Source organism: Salvelinus fontinalis, chromosome 33 (assembly GCF_029448725.1).
Source record: "Salvelinus fontinalis isolate EN_2023a chromosome 33, ASM2944872v1, whole genome shotgun sequence".
Classification (NCBI taxonomy): Eukaryota; Metazoa; Chordata; class Actinopteri; order Salmoniformes; family Salmonidae; genus Salvelinus; species Salvelinus fontinalis.
The window spans coordinates 1,229,420-1,252,400 of record NC_074697.1 but is presented as its reverse complement, the minus strand read 5'-3'; the positions used below and the strand labels follow the sequence as shown (position 1 = coordinate 1,252,400).

The following is a 22,981-nucleotide window of genomic DNA, read 5'->3' as shown; positions in this document are numbered from 1 at the left end:
CTAATAGAGATCTAACACTAATAAAGACCTAGCATCAACACTAATAGAGACTTAACCCTAATAGAGACCTATCCCTAATAGAGACCTAACCCTAATACAGACCTAACCCTAATAGAGACCTAACACTAATAGAGACCTAACACTAATAGAGACTTAACCCTAATACAGACCTAACCCTAATAGAGACCTAACCCTAATAGAGACCTAGCACTAATACAGACCTAACACTAATAGAGACTTAACCCTAATAGAGACCTAACACTAATAGAGACCTAACACTAATAGAGACTTAACCCTAATACAGACCTAACCCTAATAGAGACCTAACCCTAATAGAGACCTAGCACTAATACAGACCTAACCCTAATAGAGACCTAGCACTAATACAGACCTAACCCTAATAGAGACCTAGCACTAATACAGACCTAACCCTAATAGAGACCTAGCACTAATACAGACCTAACCCTAATAGAGATCTAACACTAATAGAGACCTAACCCTAATAGAGACCTAACACTAATAGAGACCTAGCACTAATAGAGACCTAGCCCTAATAGAGACCTAACACTAATAGAGACCTAACACTAATAGAGACCTAGCACTAATAGAGACCTAGCCCTAATAGAGACCTAACACTAATAGTGACCTAACCCTAATAGAGACCTAACCCTAATAGAGACCTAACCCTAATAGAGACCTAGCCCTAATAGAGACCTAACACTAATAGAGACCTAACCCTAATAGAGACCTAACATCAACACTAATGTAGACCTAACACTAATAGAGAACTAACCCTAATATAGACTTAACACTAATAGAGACCTAACCCTAATAGAGACCTAACCCTAATAGAGACCTAACACTAATAGAGACCTAACCCTAATAGAGACCTAACCCTAATAGAGACCTAACATCAACACTAATGTAGACCTAACACTAACAGAGACCTAACTCTAATAGAGACCTAACCCTAACACTAATAGAGACCTAACCCTAATACAGACCTAACACTAAGAGACCTAACCCTAATAGAGACCTAACCCTAATAGAGATCTAACACTAATAGAGACCTAACCCTAATAGAGACCAAACACTAATAGAGACCTAACCCTAATAGAAACCTAACCCTAATAGAGACCTAACCCTAATAGAGACCTAACCCTAAAAGAGACCTAACTCTAAAAGAGACCTAACTCTAATAGAGACCTAACACTAACACTAATAGAGACCTAACCCTAAAAGAGCCCTAACTCTAATAGAGACCTAACACTAACAGAGACCTAACTCTAATAGAGACCTAACCCTAATAGAGACCTAACACTAACACGAATAGAGACCTAACCCCAATAGAGACCTAACCCTAACACTAATAGAGACCTAACCCTAATAGAGACCTAACCCTAATAGAGACCTAACCCTAATAGAGACCTAACCCTAATAGAGACCTAACACTAATAGAGACCTAACCCTAATAGAGACCTAACATCAACACTAATGTAGACCTAACACTAATAGAGAACTAACCCTAATATAGACTTAACACTAATAGAGACCTAACCCTAATAGAGACCTAACCCTAATAGAGACCTAACACTAATAGAGACCTAACCCTAATAGAGACCTAACCCTAATAGAGACCTAACATCAACACTAATAGAGACCTAACTCTAATAGAGACCTAACCCTAACACTAATAGAGACCTAACCCTAATACAGACCTAACACTAAGAGACCTAACCCTAATAGAGACCTAACCCTAATAGAGATCTAACACTAATAGAGACCTAACCCTAATAGAGACCTAACACTAATAGAGACCTAACCCTAATAGAAACCTAACCCTAATAGAGACCTAACCCTAATAGAGACCTAACCCTAAAAGAGACCTAACTCTAAAAGAGACCTAACTCTAATAGAGACCTAACACTAACACTAATAGAGACCTAACCCTAAAAGAGACCTAACTCTAATAGAGACCTAACTCTAATAGAGACCTAACCCTAATAGAGACCTAACGCTAACACTAATAGAGACCTAACCCTAAAAGAGACCTAACTCTAATAGAGACCTAACACTAACAGAGACCTAACTCTAATAGAGACCTAACCCTAATAGAGACCTAACCCTAATAGAGACCTAACACTAATAGAGACCTAACCCTAATAGAGACCTAACCCTAATAGAGACCTAACCCTAATAGAGACCTAACACTAATATAGACCTAACCCTAATAGAGACCTAACACTAATATAGACCTAACCCTAATAGACACCTAACCCTAATTGGTGTTAATTTAAATGCATTCCAGGTGACTACCTCATGAAGCTGGTTGAGAGACTACCAAGAGTGGTGCAAAGGGTGGCTATTTTGAAGAATCTCAAATATAAATATAAAATATATTTTGATTCGTTTAACACTTTTTTTTTTTATTCCTACATGATTCCACATGTGTTATTTCACAGTTGTGATGTCTTCACTAGTATTAAATAGCAAATATAAAGAAAACCCCAGGAATGAGTAGGTGTATTCAAACTTAAGACTGGCACTGCATTATCCAAAATATCTATTTGCTTAAAACACACAATTCCTTATTCAGGGTCGCTGGTGCTTTGTGGTCCGCCGTGGACAGACGTAAACCCATCCATATCCACAGGCAACCGTTGATATGATAAGTATATTGAGATGTGTTTGACCCGTCTCCGGGACACGACGGTAACGTGGAAGTCACCGGGGATGAGAGCGTTCATAGTTCTCTGGCCAGTCAACCATAATATGGACCCGAGAGGATGGTATGCATGAGCTGAGTGAATCTAACATATTGACAGAATCTCTCCATCTCTCACCTCGTGCAGACGATACGCTCGGGTCCCCTCCCACATACATATCTGATGCCAACGTTGGGATCACCACCTCAGCCCACACATATGGCCTATCAGCAGCTCCAAGGCCTTTTGAAATGTCAAAGGGATGGCTCGGTTTGCCTCCTCTCTCTCTCTCTTTCTCTCTCCCTCCCTCTCTCTCTCTCTCTCTCTCTCTCTCTCTCTCTCTCTCTCTCTCTCTCTCTCTCTCTGTCTCTCTCTCTCTCTGTCTCTCTCTCTCTCTCTCGCTTTTTCTAATCTGTTTTTCCCTCCCTCTACAGACAACAATGATTCATCATTGCATGTACCACTAGAAGCCATACAGCCTACTCCATCTAAAGCAGACTGTCCCACATAGATCAAACTGTTGTAAATGTCACCACTGTAGGGCCTTGTGTTATGGGTTATATATATATATATACAACCACAGATGCCAGCAATAGTAGTACAAGTATTGTCTTTAAATCAATGTTATTTGTTTTAGAGGCAAAACAGGAAATGCACACTACGTAACGTGGGGATTTGACTATGTTCTGACCTTGGCAATGACAAAGACTGTCGAGCCAAAAATACAGCTTTGCTGGAGAGTCTCAGTCACATATCCGTACATACAAAAGTATGTGGACACCCCTTCAAATTAGTGGATCCGCCAATTTCAGCCACACACGTTGCAGACAGGTGTATAAAATGTCCATATACAAACATTGGCAGTAGAATGGCCTTATTGAAGAGCTCAGTGACATTCAATGTCATAGGATGCCACCTTTCCAACAAGTCGGGTTCATCAAATGTCTGCCCCGCTAGAGATTCCCCAAGTCAATTGTCAATGCTGACTGACTGTGAAGTGGAAAAGTCTAGGAGCAGCAAAGGCTCTGCCGTGAAGTAGAAGGCTGACTCCACTGAGTCAACTGGTCGATTGTTTGGTTGATAGAATGTTGGTCAACCGATATATCTTTAGTCGAGCAGTAGCAAACACATTATAATTATAATATCATGGTATACAAGACACCTATCTGATTGGCTCCTGTCTGAGTGGACTGATCCATTGTGGAGGCCGTGGGGATGACACAGTCCATCAGTCTAAGACACCTGTCTGATTGGTTCCTGTCTGCGTGGACTGATCCATTGTGGAGGCCGTGGGGATGACACGGTCCATCAGTCTAAGACGTGCTACTGAAATTGTATATGGTGATATGATGTACGCAAAATGGTGCAAAATGAATTAAAAATAATATTATTATATAACAAATGCGCTTTCTCCTTCGTTGGATAGCGGTCCTTGTCCACGGTTCTGAAACACATCAGTGTGCTGGTGAATTGGATCCTTTTCCTAGACCATGTTGCTATGTGCATAATATCAAAGTTACCCAGCATATTGGTGTTGAGAACAAAGTGGCGGAGGCAGCAGAGGGAGGAGATGAGGAAACAGCCCTTGACTTATTGTCTAAGAAACCAGCACTTCATTAGCTCTATAATCAATATCCTAACTGGTAAATGTGCCTAGGCTTTATAAATCATCAATATATCTACAGAAATAAGACACATCCTGCTTCTATATGTTTAATAACCAACGGAATCCGTGAGCACCAAGCCTCATGCAACCACATGTCAAGTAAACAATTTCACAAATTCATCTGTTTTTAATCTTTGCTTTGTTGTAATAAAGGCTTTTTATCACTAGAATAGCCTCTAGGATGATTTATAATTGATTTAGTGTTTACACTGATCCACGTGATCAGTGTCGCTGAGGAAATGAGTCTGCTGGTAATGATAATGCAGAGGATTTTCCCAAGGTTGCTGTTGACTCATATCCCTCGGTGGTTATTGGGGTCTAATTTGTCTCCACTTTTTGTGGATTGGGCTGATCAGTCCTTGGTTCCAAATATTGAGGAAGATGCCAGAGCTGAGGATGTTAAAGAGTTTAAGTACAGCCAATTGAAATTGTGGTCTGTATGTTTTATCATTTCATTTAGGACCACAGGCCTTTTTTGGGTTGGAGGGTTTCATTTTCTTCCTGTAGTTCATCCAATGTAATTGGAGAATCCAGTGGGTTCTGGTCGTCTTTAATAGTTGATTCTAAGACTTGTATTTGATCATGTGGTGCATTATTTGGTATTGGTACAGTATTTGGTACAGTGGTTCTTCCTTTAACAGTTAGGAGCTTTTTCCTTCGACCGTTAGTGGTAGATGGTGGCCTTCTGTCTCCGCATCACACTAGCACAAGGGGGAGTTAGAACGCTGATCTATCGCTAGTCTGAATTGTGGCACAAATTGACTATATTTTCATAAATGAATGGAGATGTTTTCAGTCAGTCTCTCCTCTGGCACTAGAGTCCTGCATCAGGCAACAACACAAACTGTTGGTGGTCCTGGAGTTAATAAGAGAGAACTTGGGTCATACAAATTTCACTTGACATGTGGATTGATGATTTTAGAAAAAAATAGGCACAAGTGGGCTTTTTCTCTCGCTCTAAAAACAGAAATAATTAATTCTAATTAACAAACTGGCTTTATTTACAAATTAGTAAGAATGTCTCAGCCCATGTTCAATAACGGCCATTTTCCCTTTATTCAGATTACAATCGCTCACTTTTGGTTATTTGAAACTAAATGATCTTCAAAATACCATTATTTTTAAACAAGCCAAAGAAAGTCGGTTTGCATTTTTAAAGACCAAAATTGGTTAAAGAAAATTGTGATAAATAAAAATATATACCACCATCTCTTGTCATTTTCCTTTCATAATGCATCCTTATTTACAAAGCCATTATTATTATTTGTATGATTATTATTATTATTATCATTATTATTATTATTATTATTAACCCTGCATTATAATTATATAAAAGCCTCTTAGATATTGTCACAGATCCTAATGAAAACGCCCCCTTGGATATTAATTTAGAATCCTCCAATCCTCTAAATGTAATTATTGGAGGAAAGTCACGTCATTGTTTGAGAGTCAGGCGGCATTGAAGAGGGCCAGGAACGAGATGGAGTCACAGTCCATGCCAGGCAGATGTTTATTTATTCTGCTGGCATCTTGACCCAGTTTATGCCCTCATTTGCAATGCAAGCCCATAACAATGGGAATAAATGGAAGAGGCAAGAGGAAGGGAGAAAAAAACGAAGGATCTTCTCTGTCGGCCCTGGAGGCCTTTTGAAAACATGTTTTCACAACGGCTGATGGCAGCGATGTGGTCGCAAAAACACCTCTCTGGGTACAGCACATCTCTTGATGATGTCATTGTCATGTCTCGCTTGGAGCCTGACGCAACGGTCTTTGTTTGTCAGACGAATCATTGGGTTGAAACTACAGAACAAGAGAACACACATGGTTAATGTTCAGATTATTATTATTTTTTAAATTATAATAATAATTACATCTAAAATGTCATACAGAGCCTTTCCACAAGTCCAAGTTTCTTCAACTGTCTTCTGACTGTGATTAGAGCAAAGTTGATTGCCTTTGACGATCGCTCATCATCTTTAAACATAAGTGAGTCCATCCCCAGCTAGCCCAGTGGATCTGGGCCGGTTCCGGCTGACGTCATGTGGTCTGAGTCTGGGCTGCCTCCGGCAGTATTACTCATGTCTAGGATGTGGGGATTGAGCTCGGACCGATTCCGGTGAGAGTTATCTGGCCCAAATGTATTACTTGGGGCTCGGGCTAATTGTGGCTATTCTCTGGAAGATGATTACAAGGTTGCATTATATAATTAACATTTCGTTATTCATTTATTTTTTCCATATTTTGTCATTGTGGTCAAAAAATACAATTTACATTTCATTTAAATTCTTTAAGAGTTCTGTTTAGGTAGTATTTTAGTATTTTGATACTTTGATTAGCATTAATCAGCATTAAACATTTTGTGGATGGGGCCTCCCGAGTGACGCAGCGGTCTGACACTGCGTTGCTACAGATGCTGGTTCGATACCCATGCCGGCCGCGACCGGGAGACCCATGAGGCGACGCACAATTGGTTAGGTGAAGGTTTGGCTGGCCGAGATGTCCTTGTCCCATCACGCTGTAGTGACTCCTTGTGGCGGGCCGGGCGCATGCACGCTGACACGGTCGTCTGGTGTACGGTGTTTCCTCCGACACATAGATGTGGCTGTCTTCAGGGTTAAGCGTGCAAGAAGCAGTGCGGCTCTCAACTTTCGCCTCTCCCAAGGCCGTACGGGAGTTTCAGCAATGTCTCAAACCAATTGAAGACTTATAGAAGATTCTGGAGCTGCGCCTGAGACAGCGTTTCCCACCACCATCAACAAAGTTTTTTTTACGGGAGTTTCAGCAATGGGACAAGACAAATGGATCTTTCGAGTCCACTAAATGCATTGTTTTCTAACTTCTTATGGCTGCAGGGGGAGTATTGAGTAGCTTGGATGAAAGGTGCACAGAGGTGCCCATATTAAACGACCTGCTCCTCAGTCATAGTTGCTAATATATGCATAGTATTATTACTATTGGATAGAAAACACTCTGAAGTTTCTAAAACTGTTTGAATTATGTCTGTGAGTATAACATAACTCATATGGCAGGCAAAAAACCTGAGAAGAAATCCAACCAGGAAGTGAGAAATCTCAGGTTGGTCAATTTTCAACTCATCACCTATTGAATACACAGTAGGATATGGATATGTTTGCACTTCCTACGGCTTCCACTAGACGTCCACAATCTGTAGAACCTTGGATGAAGCTTCTACTGTGATGTGGAGCCGGATGGGAGCTGTTTGAGTCAGTGGTCTGGCAGAGTGCCAGGTCCTGGTCATGCACATTTCACATGATAGGGACCTGCGTTCCATTACTTCTATAGACACAAAGGAATTCTCCGGTTGGAACGTTATTGAATATTTATGATAACAACATCCTAACGATTGATTCTATACTTAGTTTGACAAGTTTCTTCGACCTGTAATATAACTAAGTTTTCGTCCGACGCTCGGCTGGACCTGCACGAGCGTTTGGATTTGTGTACTAAACACGCTGTGTACTAAACCCCCCCCCCCTCCCTAGCCTGGGGTTGACCAATCAGAAGTCATTGCAGTACAACTGGACCACAGGCCAAATAACAAGTATCCTGCTCCAGGCTCAATGTACAGACCACTCACAGTCACTTAGTAGCCTACTCCCGACCAATCACGTTGTACAGCGCCACATTGTTATAACGGAAACCCTAAGGGTTTAATTTTTCTTGGAATAGAAACACCATAATATTAATCAAATTAATTAAGGTAAATTTCTTAAAATCAATCTCATATACTATGTAAAAAAATAAAAATAAAAAATTCTCTAGTACAGCCAATATTGAAGACTATCAAATGCTTCTCAAATATTCCCTCTGGTGGTCAAACTAGCACTAACTAGCATTAATGGTAACAATGGCTAACAATTAAATAACGTGCCACAGAATTCTGCGGCAGCCCACAAGATGTGCTGTAGTATGACGCAACGTTTAACCTTTTGTCAATAGGGGGGCGCCATTTCGACTTTGTAAAAATTCGTTCCCAAATTAAACTGCCTCGTACTCAATTCTTGCTCGTACAATATGCATATTATTATTACTATTGGATAGAAAACACTCTCTAGTTTCTAAAGCCGTTTGAATTATTTCTCTGAGTGAAACAGAACTCATTCTGCAGCACATTTCCTGTCAGGAAGTGAGATTTCTGAAATCGAGGTCCCTGTTCTAGGAAGAACCACTGTACGTGTTTTTTCTGTTTGTCTTTGTTATAGAGCCACACTTAGAGCCACACTGGAGAAGTGGTTTATCCACACATCTCTGTTTTGGATAGATAACTCTTCGTGTTGTTGTTTTATTAGCGTTTTCCAACTTCACAAGAAGTGGTTCGATTCTATGTATTCTTCCATTGCATTGAGCTCATGTCTGACGTGCTGTTGCTTCTTAAGGCTTTCTGGGTCTCTGTGTTTTTGGTTGGACAGGTTTCTCAATTTCTTTCTTAGGTTTTTGCTTTTTTTCATCAAACCATTTGTCTTAATGTTAATTTTCTTATGTTTTTTTGCTTGCAATGTTTAGATTTGATAAGGAAGCTGAGAATTCAAATATACTGTTTAGGTTTACTACTGTCAGGTTTACACCTTCACTATTACAGTGAAACATTTAGTCCAGGAAGTTGTCTAAAAGGGATTGAATTTGTTGTTGCCTAATTGTTTTTTGGTAGGTTTCCACACTACTTTCCTTCCATCTATAGCATTTCTTAATATTATTCAGCTCCTTTGGCTTTGATGATTGAGTATTGCTCTGTTCAAGTAGACTGTGATTTTCCTGTGATCTGATAGGGGTGTCAGAAGGCTGACAGTGAACGCTCTGAGAGTCTCTGAGGTGAGGTCAGTGATAAAGTAGTCTACGGTACTACTGCCAAGAGATGAGCTCTCTCCTACCTACCGTAGGAGTCCCCTCAAAATCTACCATTGACTATGTACATTCCCAGCTTGTGACAGAGCTGCAGGAGTTGCTGGTTATGTTGCTGTAGTTGTGTCTAGGGGGGCATATGGGGGAGGGAAAGCTGTCACCTCCAGGTAGGTGTTTGACCCCTATGTGCTGAGTCTCTCTCTCTCTCTCTCTCTCTCTCTGTCTGTCTGTCTATCTCTCTCTCTCTCTCTCTGTCTGTCTGTCTATCTCTCTATCTCTCTCTCTCTCTCTCTCTGTCTCTCTCTCTCTCTGTCTATCTCTCTCTCTCTCTCTAACATAAACAGTGTTGGGTTTACCTGGCTAAGCGGCAGGATGACATCACCCTAAACCAGATAGGAGATAGCATGCAGGCCAACTGTCACTAACCAAACAAGTCCAACTGTCACTAACCAAACAAGTCCAACTGTCACTAACCAAACAAGTGGGTGGGAGTCAAAACACTCAAATGGCGTATGTCCCACAATGCACCCAATTCCCTTTATAGTGCACTACTTTTGCTGGTCAATGATTACATGTGGGATTAGTTTTCAGTCTGACAGACGCTGAAGGAGAAAAGAGGGAACCATGTTTTATGTCAATATTATCAAAGCTGTATCTTCACTATGAAAATGCATAGCTTCCATGCACTCTTATTATAAACAATACAAGTGACAATGTGTGACCTCTCTTACAGTGACAGTTAGACCAGGGTCAATGTGTGACCTCTCTTACAGTGATAGTTAGACCAGGGTCAATGTGTGACCTCTCTTACAGTGATAGTTAGACCAGGGTCAATGTGTGACCTCTCTTACAGTGACAGTTAGACCAGGGTCAATGTGTGACCTCTCTTACAGTGATAGTTAGACCAGGGTCAATGTGTGACCTCTCTTACAGTGACAGTTAAACCAGGGTCAATGTGTGACCTCTCTTACAGTGACAGTTAGACCAGGGTCAATGTGTGACCTCTCTTACAGTGATAGTTAGACCAGGGTCAATGTGTGACCTCTCTTACAGTGATAGTTAGACCAGGGTCAATGTGTGACCTCTCTTACAGTGACAGTTAGACCAGGGTCAATGTGTGACCTCTCTTACAGTGATAGTTAGACCAGGGTCAATGTGTGACCTCTCTTACAGTGACAGTTAAACCAGGGTCAATGTGTGACCTCTCTTACAGTGACAGTTAGACCAGGGTCAATGTGTGACCTCTCTTACAGTGACAGTTAAACCAGGGTCAATGTATGACCTCTCTCACAGTGACAGTTAGACCAGGGTCAATGTGTGACCTCTCTTACAGTGATAGTTAGACCAGGGTCAATGTGTGACCTCTCTTACAGTGACAGTTAAACCAGGGTCAATGTATGACCTCTCTTACAGTGATAGTTAGACCAGGGTCAATGTGTGACCTCTCTTACAGTGACAGTTAAACCAGGGTCAATGTATGACCTCTCTTACAGTGATAGTTAGACCAGGGTCAATGTGTGACCTCTCTTACAGTGATAGTTAGACCAGGGTCAATGTGTGACCTCTCTTACAGTGATAGTTAGACCAGGGTCAATGTGTGACCTCTCTTACAGTAACAGTTAGACCAGGGTCAATGTGTGACCTCTCTTACAGTGATAGTTAGACCAGGGTCAATGTGTGACCTCTCTTACAGTGATAGTTAGACCAGGGTCAATGTGTGACCTCTCGTACAGTGATAGTTAGACCAGGGTCAATGTGTGAACTCTCTTACAGTGACAGTTATGTGCTAAAATAGGATAATATGAATTGCATAACAAAACACAATGTGTGTGTCAAAAAAAGCAACCTACTCCCTGTGTAGTGCACTACTCAATGGGCCCTAGTCAAAAGTGATGCACTACATAGGGTCTAGGGGGTCATTTGGGACCCATTCATTACCCCATTATGGAATGTCACTGATACTATCTGTTACAGTGAGACTCGAGGGGATGTTTAGGCTGGGTTTCTGTACAGCACTTCGAGATATTAGCTGATGTACGAAGGGCTATATAAAATAAAATTGATTGATTGATTGATCGGTTTACAACAGCCAGACAATTACTCAACAAAACAGCATTAGAGAAGACCAGCAAGAGGGCCCTCATCAGCATCACGCAGACATGACCTCACTGTGAACATTCATATGACTGGAACAGAGAGACATGACCTCACTGTGAACATTCATATGACTGGAACAGAGAGACATGACCTCACTGTGAACATTCATATGACTGGAACAGAGAGACATGACCTCACTGTGAACATTCATATGACTGGAACAGAGAGACATGACCTCACTGTGAACATTCATATGACTGGAACAGAGAGACATGACCTCACTGTGAACATTCATATGACTGGAACAGAGAGACATGACCTCACTGTGAACATTCATATGACTGGAACAGAGAGACATGACCTCACTGTGAACATTCATATGACTGGAACAGACAGACATGACCTCACTGTGAACATTCATATGACTGGAACAGAGAGACATGACCTCACTGTGAACATTCATATGACTGGAACAGAGAGACATGACCTCACTGTGAACATTCATATGACTGGAACAGACAGACATGACCTCACTGTGAACATTCATATGAAGATGTTACAAGCACCTGGTCAGCATCCTTCACCAGTCAGCGGCAACACATTCCACAGACTCATCATTTGTACAAATACAGAAGGTAACCCACTTCGTTACTTTGATACATTTGGAAACCCAATTGTGAAACATAACGGGAGTGTGACTGACCAGTAACTTTGATGAAGAGCCAGGTGCTGATCTACACTGCTCTGGCAAGACCTCACCTCCAGCCTCACCTCTTGTCTGCTCACCAAAGACCATCCATTGGAAGAACAGAATTAGGTAGGTTTAGTATGATAGTAGTACCTGTTTGTGTGTCAGATATATCACCTGTCCCTAACTGCCATTGGTAGCAGAACAGTGACTGTGTTTGTGTGTTCACAGAGGCATGAGATGGAGAGAGACCCGGTACTCAACACACCCACTATGAGGTGATTACTAATAACATCATACAGCACAAATGTCCAGTAATACCACACCCTTTTCATTCCACGTGTCACGGATGAACTCTGTCTCAACTCAGTCTATTTCTACAGATGGACTCTGTCTCAACTCTGCCTATTTCTACAGACGGACTCTGTCTCAACTCTGCCTATTTCTACAGATGGACTCTGTCTCAACTCTGCCTATTTCTACAGATGGACTCTGTCTCAACTCTGCCTATTTCTACAGACGGACTCTGTCTCAACTCTGCCTATTTCTACAGACGGACTCTGTCTCAACTCTGTCTATTTATACAGACGGACTCTGTCTCAACTCTGCCTATTTCTACAGACGGACTCTGTCTCAACTCTGCCTATTTCTACAGACGGACTCTGTCTCAACTCTGCCTATTTCTACAGACGGACTCTGTCTCAACTCTGCCTATTTCTACAGACGGACTCTGTCTCAACTCTGCCTATTTCTACAGATGGGGACCAGGATCAGTCAATATGAGGAGGGAGAAACCCTGTGTATCTACATTAATATTAATAATAATAGTAATTCTAATATAATAATAATATTTTGGTGGGTGCTGATATTTGTCCTGTTACACATAAGTAAGTGTTGGAAATGAGTTTTTTTGGCATATCCCAACTCTCCCTGAGACATCCACAGAGAGTGGGAACACGGCCAGGGTCACCGTATCCCAACTCTCCCTGAGACATCCACAGAGAGTGGGGTCACGGCCAGGGTCACCGTATCCCAACTCTCCCTGAGACATCCACAGGGAGTGGGGTCACGGCCAGGATCACCGTTGTACAGTGACCCTGGAGCAATTAGGCTTAATTGCCTTCCTCAAGGGCACATCATCGACAGATTTTTCTCCTTGCCGGCTCTGGTATTCGAACCAGCAACATTCAGGTTGCTGGCCTAACGCTCTAACATCGACCTGCCAACGTTTATTAGGTACACCTATCTAGTACCGGGTCGGACCCCCTTTCGCCTCCAGAACAGCCTGCATTCTTCGGGGCGTGGACATGTTGCTCAATTGGTAACAAGGGACCTAATGTGTGCTTGTAAAAAAACATTCCCCACATCATTACACCACCGCCACCAGCTTGTACGGTTGACACCAGGCAGGATGGGGCCATGGACTCACGCTGCTTACGCCGAATCCTGACTCTGCCATCAGACACAACAGCAACCGGGATTCGTCGAACCGGGCAACAATGTTTTGTTGGTGATTGCGTGCCCACCGGAGCCACTTATTTTAGCCGATAGGAGTGCGATCGTCTGCCGCCCATCTGTGACAAGGACCAACGAGATGTGCCTTCTAAGATGCTGTTCTGCACACCACTGTTGTACTGTCCCGTTACTGTCCCGTTGCTGTCCCGTTGCTGTCCCGTTGCTGTCCCGTTGTTGTCCCGTTACTGTCCCATTGCTGTCCCGTTGCTGTCCCGTTGCTGTCCCGTTGCTGTCCCGTTGCTGTCCCGTTACTTGCCTGTTTGTGGCCCGTTACTGTCCCGTTACTGTCCCGTGCCTTGCCTGTTTGTGGCCCGTTACTGTCCCGTTCCTTGCCTGTTTGTGGCCCGTTACTGTCCCGTTCCTTGCCTGTTTGTGGCCCGTTACTGTCCCGTTACTGTCCCGTGCCTTGCCTGTTTGTGGCCCGTTACTGTCCCGTTCCTTGCCTGTTTGTGGCCCGCCCGTTAGCTGATCTTATGTTAATATTAATAGGTAATGGTTCCAGAAATCAGGAACACAGACAGGCTCTATAGCCTTTATCTGTATATCTGTATATCTGTATATCTATATATCTATATATATATATCTATAGGAGAGACTGTGTCCAACACCACCTGTTGTTATACTGGGTACATGCTAACCAGAAAATTATGTTGTTTTCTCAGTGGCATGTATTGCTAAAATCCAGGTTTAAATACATTACTAAAAGACAACACAGCTCAATCAAGCATGTTGGTCTTGTAAGTATAAAAGCAAAGTGTTTTCGTAAAATAAAAAATGTAAATAAACTGAAAAGGTATTGGAATGGGATTAGTGTGGTGTGTGAAGATTCCAATGCGTTACCTTGTATGTGGTACAAATCACATTACTGTGTAAGCACCTCCTCTAACAGTGTGAATGAGGCTGTTTGAGAAGGTTTGAATTCCTAAGTGACCTGCCTTCACATAGTTTGAAGTACAATACACCAACATGGCTCTCTGTAGTAGGTCAAAGCTGTGTGCTGTAAAACCTTGGTAGAGCATGGGTGGAATAGGCATTGTGGTGGTGGAACACCTTGGTAGAGCATGGGTGGAGTAGGCATTGTGGTGCTGTAAAACCTTGGTAGGACATGGGTGGAGTAGGCATTGTGGTGCTGTAAAACCTTGGTAGGACATGGGTGGAGTAGGCATTGTGGTGGTGGAACACCTTGGTAGAGCATGGGTGGAGTAGGCATTGTGGTGGTGTAAAACCTTGGTAGAGCATGGGTGGAGTAGGCATTGTGGTGCTCGTGTGAATTTCCTTTCTTTTCCGGTTTCAGACCGATGCCTCTTCTCACTTATAATGTTGTTTTTACACTGCTGCTACTCTCTGTTTGTTATCTATGCATAGCCACTTTACCTACATGTACCAATTACCTCGATCAACTCAACTAACCTGTACCCCCGCACATTGACTCTGTACCAGTACCCCCTGTATTTGGATTCGTTATTGCTTCTTTATAGTTTGACATTTTTTCTTAAATGTAGTAAATGTTTTCTGAACTCTTATTTTCTTTAAACTGAATTGTTGATTAAGAGTTTGTAAGTAAGCATCTCACGGTAAGGTTTTATTCAGCGCATGTGACAAATACAATTTGATTAGACTTTTGACAGAAATGGCGTCTAGTGGTATTAGCACTCAGAGACCCGGGCATTTCCTACACCAACAACCACAGCACATATTTACAATGGGATGTAAATGCTCAATGTTCCACACACACAAACCCACACACACATGTACAAGGACACAAAACACACACACACACATATATACAAGGACACAAAACACAGACATGCATGAACACACACACACACACACACACATATGTACAAGGACACAAAACACGTACACACACACATATGTACAAGGACACAAAACAATCACACACGCATGGACACACACACACACACACACACACACACACACACACACAGCATCACCATTGGAATGCTCACCACATCTCAGGGCCCTGTTCTCTCCCGTCTACCGCTGTGTTCTGGTATTGACTTTACCATGCAGCACTCACTACCAGGCTAGAACACACACACCCTCTATCTACTCCCTACCAGGCTAGAACACACACACCCTCTATCTACTCACTACCAGGCTACAACACACACACCCTCTATCTACTCACTACCAGGCTACAACACACACACCCTCTATCTACTCACTACCAGGCTAGAACACACACACCCTATATCTACTCACTACCAGGCTAGAACACACACACCCTCTATCTACTCACTACCAGGCTACAACACACACACCCTCTATCTACTCACTACCAGGCTAGAACACACACACACCCTCTATCTACTCACTACCAGGCTAGAACACACACACCCTCTATCTACTCACACACCCTCTATCTACTCACTACCAGGCTACAACTCACACACCCTCTATCTACTCACACACCCTCTATCTACTCACTACCAGGCTACAACACACACACCCTCTATCTACTCACTACCAGGCTAGAACACACACACCCTCTATCTACTCACTATCAGGCTACAACTCACACACCCTCTATCTACTCACTACCAGGCTAGAACACACACACCCTCTATCTACTCACTACCAGGCTACAACTCACACACCCTCTATCTACTCACTACCAGGCTAGAACACACACACCCTCTATCTACTCACTACCAGGCTACAACACACACACCCTCTATCTACTCACTACCAGGCTACAACCCACACACCCTCTATCTACTCACTACCAGGCTAGAACACACACACCCTCTATCTACTCACTACCAGGCTACAACACACACACACCCTCTATCTACTCACTACCAGGCTAGAACACACACACCCTCTATCTACTCACACACCCTCTATCTACTCACACACCCTCTATATACTCACTACCAGGCTAGAACACACACACCCTATATCTACTCACACACCCTCTATCTACTCACACACCCTCTATCTACTCACTACCAGGCTAGAACACACACACACCCTCTATCTACTCACTACCAGGCTAGAACACACACACCCTCTATCTACTCACACACCCTCTATCTACTCACTACCAGGCTACAACTCACACACCCTCTATCTACTCACACACCCTCTATCTACTCACTACCAGGCTACAACACACACACCCTCTATCTACTCACTACCAGGCTAGAACACACACACCCTCTATCTACTCACTATCAGGCTACAACTCACACACCCTCTATCTACTCACTACCAGGCTAGAACACACACACCCTCTATCTACTCACTACCAGGCTACAACACACACACCCTCTATCTACTCACTACCAGGCTAGAACACACACACACCCTCTATCTACTCACTACCAGGCTAGAACACACACTCCCTCTATCTACTCACACACCCTCTATCTACTCACTACCAGGCTACAACTCACACACCCTCTATCTACTCACTACCAGGCTAGAACACACACACCCTCTATCTACTCACTACCAGGCTACAACACACACACCCTCTATCTACTCACTACCAGGCTACAACCCACACACCCTCTATCTACTCACTACCAGGCTAGAACACACACACCCTCTATCTACTCACTACCAGGCTACAACACACACACACCCTCTATCTACTCACTACCAGGCTAGAACACACACACCCTCTATCTACTCACACACCCTCTATCTACTCACACACCCTCTATATACTCACTACCAGGCTAGAACACACACACCCTATATCTACTCACACACCCTCTATCTACTCACACACCCTCTATCTACTCACTACCAGGCTAGAACACACACACACCCTCTATCTACTCACTACCAGGCTAGAACACACACACCCTCTATCTACTCACACACCCTCTATCTACTCACTACCAGGCTACAACTCACACACCCTCTATCTACTCACACACCCTCTATCTACTCACTACCAGGCTACAACACACACACCCTCTATCTACTCACTACCAGGCTAGAACACACACACCCTCTATCTACTCACTATCAGGCTACAACTCACACACCCTCTATCTACTCACTACCAGGCTAGAACACACACACCCTCTATCTACTCACTACCAGGCTACAACACACACACCCTCTATCTACTCACTACCAGGCTAGAACACACACACACCCTCTATCTACTCACTACCAGGCTAGAACACACACACCCTCTATCTACTCACACACCCTCTATCTACTCACTACCAGGCTACAACTCACACACCCTCTATCTACTCACACACCCTCTATCTACTCACTACCAGGCTACAACACACACACCCTCTATCTACTCACTACCAGGCTAGAACACACACACCCTCTATCTACTCACTATCAGGCTACAACTCACACACCCTCTATCTACTCACTACCAGGCTAGAACACACACACCCTCTATCTACTCACTACCAGGCTACAACTCACACACCCTCTATCTACTCACTACCAGGCTAGAACACACACACCCTCTATCTACTCACTACCAGGCTACAACACACACACCCTCTATCTACTCACTACCAGGCTACAACCCACACACCCTCTATCTACTCACTACCAGGCTAGAACACACACACCCTCTATCTACTCACTACCAGGCTACAACACACACACACCCTCTATCTACTCACTACCAGGCTAGAACACACACACCCTCTATCTACTCACACACCCTCTATCTACTCACACACCCTCTATATACTCACTACCAGGCTAGAACACACACACCCTATATCTACTCACACACCCTCTATCTACTCACACACCCTCTATCTACTCACTACCAGGCTAGAACACACACACACCCTCTATCTACTCACTACCAGGCTAGAACACACACACCCTCTATCTACTCACACACCCTCTATCTACTCACTACCAGGCTACAACTCACACACCCTCTATCTACTCACACACCCTCTATCTACTCACTACCAGGCTACAACACACACACCCTCTATCTACTCACTACCAGGCTAGAACACACACACCCTCTATCTACTCACTATCAGGCTACAACTCACACACCCTCTATCTACTCACTACCAGGCTAGAACACACACACCCTCTATCTACTCACTACCAGGCTACAACTCACACACCCTCTATCTACTCACTACCAGGCTAGAACACACACACCCTCTATCTACTCACTACCAGGCTACAACACACACACCCTCTATCTACTCACTACCAGGCTACAACCCACACACCCTCTATCTACTCACTACCAGGCTAGAACACACACACCCTCTATCTACTCACTACCAGGCTACAACACACACACACCCTCTATCTACTCACTACCAGGCTAGAACACACACACCCTCTATCTACTCACACACCCTCTATCTACTCACACACCCTCTATATACTCACTACCAGGCTAGAACACACACACCCTATATCTACTCACACACCCTCTATCTACTCACACACCCTCTATCTACTCACTACCAGGCTAGAACACACACACCCTCTATCTACTCACTACCAGGCTCAAACACACACACACCCTCTATCTACTCACTACCAGGCTAGAACACACACACCCTCTATCTACTCACTACCAGGCTAGAACACACACACCCTCTATCTACTCACTACCAGGCTACAACACACACACCCTCTATCTACTCACTACCAGGCTACAACCCACACACCCTCTATCTACTCACTACCAGGCTACAACACACACACCCTCTATCTACTCACACACCCTCTATCTACTCACTACCAGGCTACAACACACACACCCTCTATCTACTCACTACCAGGCTACAACACACACACCCTCTATCTACTCACTACCAGGCTAGAACACACACACCCTCTATCTACTCACACACCCTCTATCTACTCACTACCAGGCTACAACACACACACCCTCTATCTACTCACTACCAGGCTAGAAAACACACACCCTCTATCTACTCACTACCAGGCTACAACACACACACCCTCTATCTACTCACTACCAGGCTAGAAAACACACACCCTCTATCTACTCACTACCAGGCTACAACTCACACACCCTCTATCTACTCACACACCCTCTATCTACTCACTACCAGGCTAGAACACACACACCCTCTATCTACTCACTTACCCTCTATCTACTCACTACCAGGCTAGAACACACACACCCTCTATCTACTCACTACCAGGCTAGAACACACACACCCTCTATCTACTCACTACCAGGCTACAACACACACACCCTCTATCTACTCACTACCAGGCTACAACACACACACCCTCTATCTACTCACTACCAGGCTACAACACACACACCCTCTATCTACTCACTACCAGGCTAGAACACACACACCCTCTATCTACTCACTACCAGGCTACAACACACACACCCTCTATCTACTCACTACCAGGCTACAACACACACACCCTCTATCTACTCACTACCAGGCTACAATACACACACCCTCTATCTACTCACTACCAGGCTACAACTCACACACCCTCTATCTACTCACTACCAGGCTACAACACACACACCCTCTATCTACTCACTACCAGGCTACAACACACACACCCTCTATCTACTCACTACCAGGCTAGAACACACACACCCTCTATCTACTCACTACCAGGCTACAACACACACACCCTCTATCTACTCACTACCAGGCTACAACCCACACACCCTCTATCTACTCACTACCAGGCTAGAACACACACACCCTCTATGTACTCACTACCAGGCTACAACACACACACCCTCTATCTACTCACTACCAGGCTAGAACACACACACCCTCTATCTACTCACACACCCTCTATCTACTCACTACCAGGCTACAACTCACACACCCTCTATCTACGCACACACCCTCTATCTACTCACACACCCTCTATATACTCACTACCAGGCTAGAACACACACACCCTATATCTACTCACACACCCTCTATCTACTCACACACCCTCTATCTACTCACACACCCTCTATATACTCACTACCAGGCTAGAACACACACACCCTCTATCTACTCACACACCCTCTATATACTCACTACCAGGCTAGAACACACACACCCTATATCTACTCACACACCCTCTATCTACTCACACACCCTCTATATACTCACTACCAGGCTAGAACACACACACCCTATATCTACTCACACACCCTCTATCTACTCACACACCCTCTATCTACTCACACACCCTCTATCTACTCACTACCAGGCTACAACACACACACCCTCTATCTACTCACTTACCCTCTATCTACTCACTACCAGGCTAGAACACACACACCCTCTATCTACTCACTACCAGGCTACAACACACACACCCTCTATCTACTCACTACCAGGCTAGAACACACACACCCTCTATCTACTCACTACCAGGCTACAACACATACACCCTCTATCTACTCACTACCAGGCTACAACACACACACCCTCTATCTACTCACTACCAGGCTAGAACACACACACCCTCTATCTACTCACTACCAGGCTACAACACATACACCCTCTATCTACTCACTACCAGGCTACAACACACACACCCTCTATCTACTCACTACCAGGCTAGAACACACACACCCTCTATCTACTCACTACCAGGCTAGAACACACACACCCTCTATCTACTCACTACCAGGCTACAACACATACACCCTCTATCTACTCACTACCAGGCTACAACACACACACCCTCTATCTACTCACTACCAGGCTAGAACACACACACCCTCTATCTACTCACTACCAGGCTAGAACACACACACCCTCTATCTACTCACTACCAGGCTCAAACACACACACACCCTCTATCTACTCACTACCAGGCTAGAACACACACACCCTCTATCTACTCACACACCCTCTATCTACTCACACACCCTCTATATACTCACTACCAGGCTAGAACACACACACCCTATATCTACTCACACACCCTCTATCTACTCACACACCCTCTATCTACTCACTACCAGGCTACAACACACACACACCCTCTATCTACTCACACACCCTCTATCTACTCACTACCAGGCTACAACACACACACACCCTCTATCTACTCACTACCAGGCTACAACACACACACCCTCTATCTACTCACTACCAGGCTAGAACACACACACCCTCTATCTACTCACTACCAGGCTACAACACACACACCCTCTATCTACTCACTACCAGGCTACAACACACACACCCTCTATCTACTCACTACCAGGCTACAACACACACACCCTCTATCTACTCACACACCCTCTATCTACTCACTACCAGGCTACAACACACACACCCTCTATCTACTCACTACCAGGCTAGAACACACACACCCTCTATCTACACACACACCCTCTATCTACTCACACACCCTCTATCTACACACACACCCTCTATCTACTCACACACCCTCTATCTACTCACTACCAGGCTACAACACACACACCCTCTATCTACTCACTACCAGGCTACAACACACACACCCTCTATCTACTCACTACCAGGCTAGAACACACACACCCTCTATCTACTCACTACCAGGCTAGAACACACACACCCTCTATCTACTCACTACCAGGCTACAACACACACACCCTCTATCTACTCACTACCAGGCTACAACACACACACCCTCTATCTACTCACTACCAGGCTACAACACACACACCCTCTATCTACTCACTACCAGGCTACAACACACACACCCTCTATCTACTCACTACCAGGCTACAACACACACACCCTCTATCTACTCACTACCAGGCTACAATACACACACCCTCTATCTACTCACTACCAGGCTACAACTCACACACCCTCTATCTACTCACTACCAGGCTACAACACACACACCCTCTATCTACTCACTACCAGGCTACAACACACACACCCTCTATCTACTCACACACCCTCTATCTACACACACACACGTTCAGTTAGCTTCCTAGTGTCTGCAGTGTGAACTCAGTGCAGTTAGCTTCATAGTGTCTGCAGTGTGAACTCAGTGCAGTTAGCTTCATAGTGTCTGCAGTGTGAACTCAGTGCAGTTAGCTTCATAGTGTCTGCAGTGTGAACTCAGTGCAGTTAGCTTCCTAGTGTCTGCAGTGTAAACTCAGTGCAGTTAGCTTCCTAGTGTCTGCAGTGTGAACTCAGTGCAGTTAGCTTCCTAGTGTCTGCAGTGTGAACTCAGTGCAGTTAGCTTCCTAGTATCTGCAGTGTGAACTCAGTGCAGTTAGCTTCATATTGTCTGCAGTGTGAACTCAGTGCAGTTAGCTTCCTAGTGTCTGCAGTGTGAACTCAGTGCAGTTAGCTTCCTAGTATCTGCAGTGTGAACTCAGTGCAGTTAGCTTCATATTGTCTGCAGTGTGAACTCAGTGCAGTTAGCTTCCTAGTGTCTGCAGTGTGAACTCAGTGCAGTTAGCTTCCTAGTATCTGGCTCTTAAAGGGGCAG

At 44.1% G+C, this 22,981-nt stretch overlaps 1 protein-coding gene across 1 annotated transcript in view; it reads right to left on the bottom strand.

The window, feature by feature from the left end:
• The window catches only part of LOC129832503 (nectin-1-like), a 207,200-nt gene that overhangs the window by 52,820 nt on the left and 131,399 nt on the right, over positions 1 to 22,981 (bottom strand). The gene's annotated exons all lie outside the window — the stretch shown is intronic.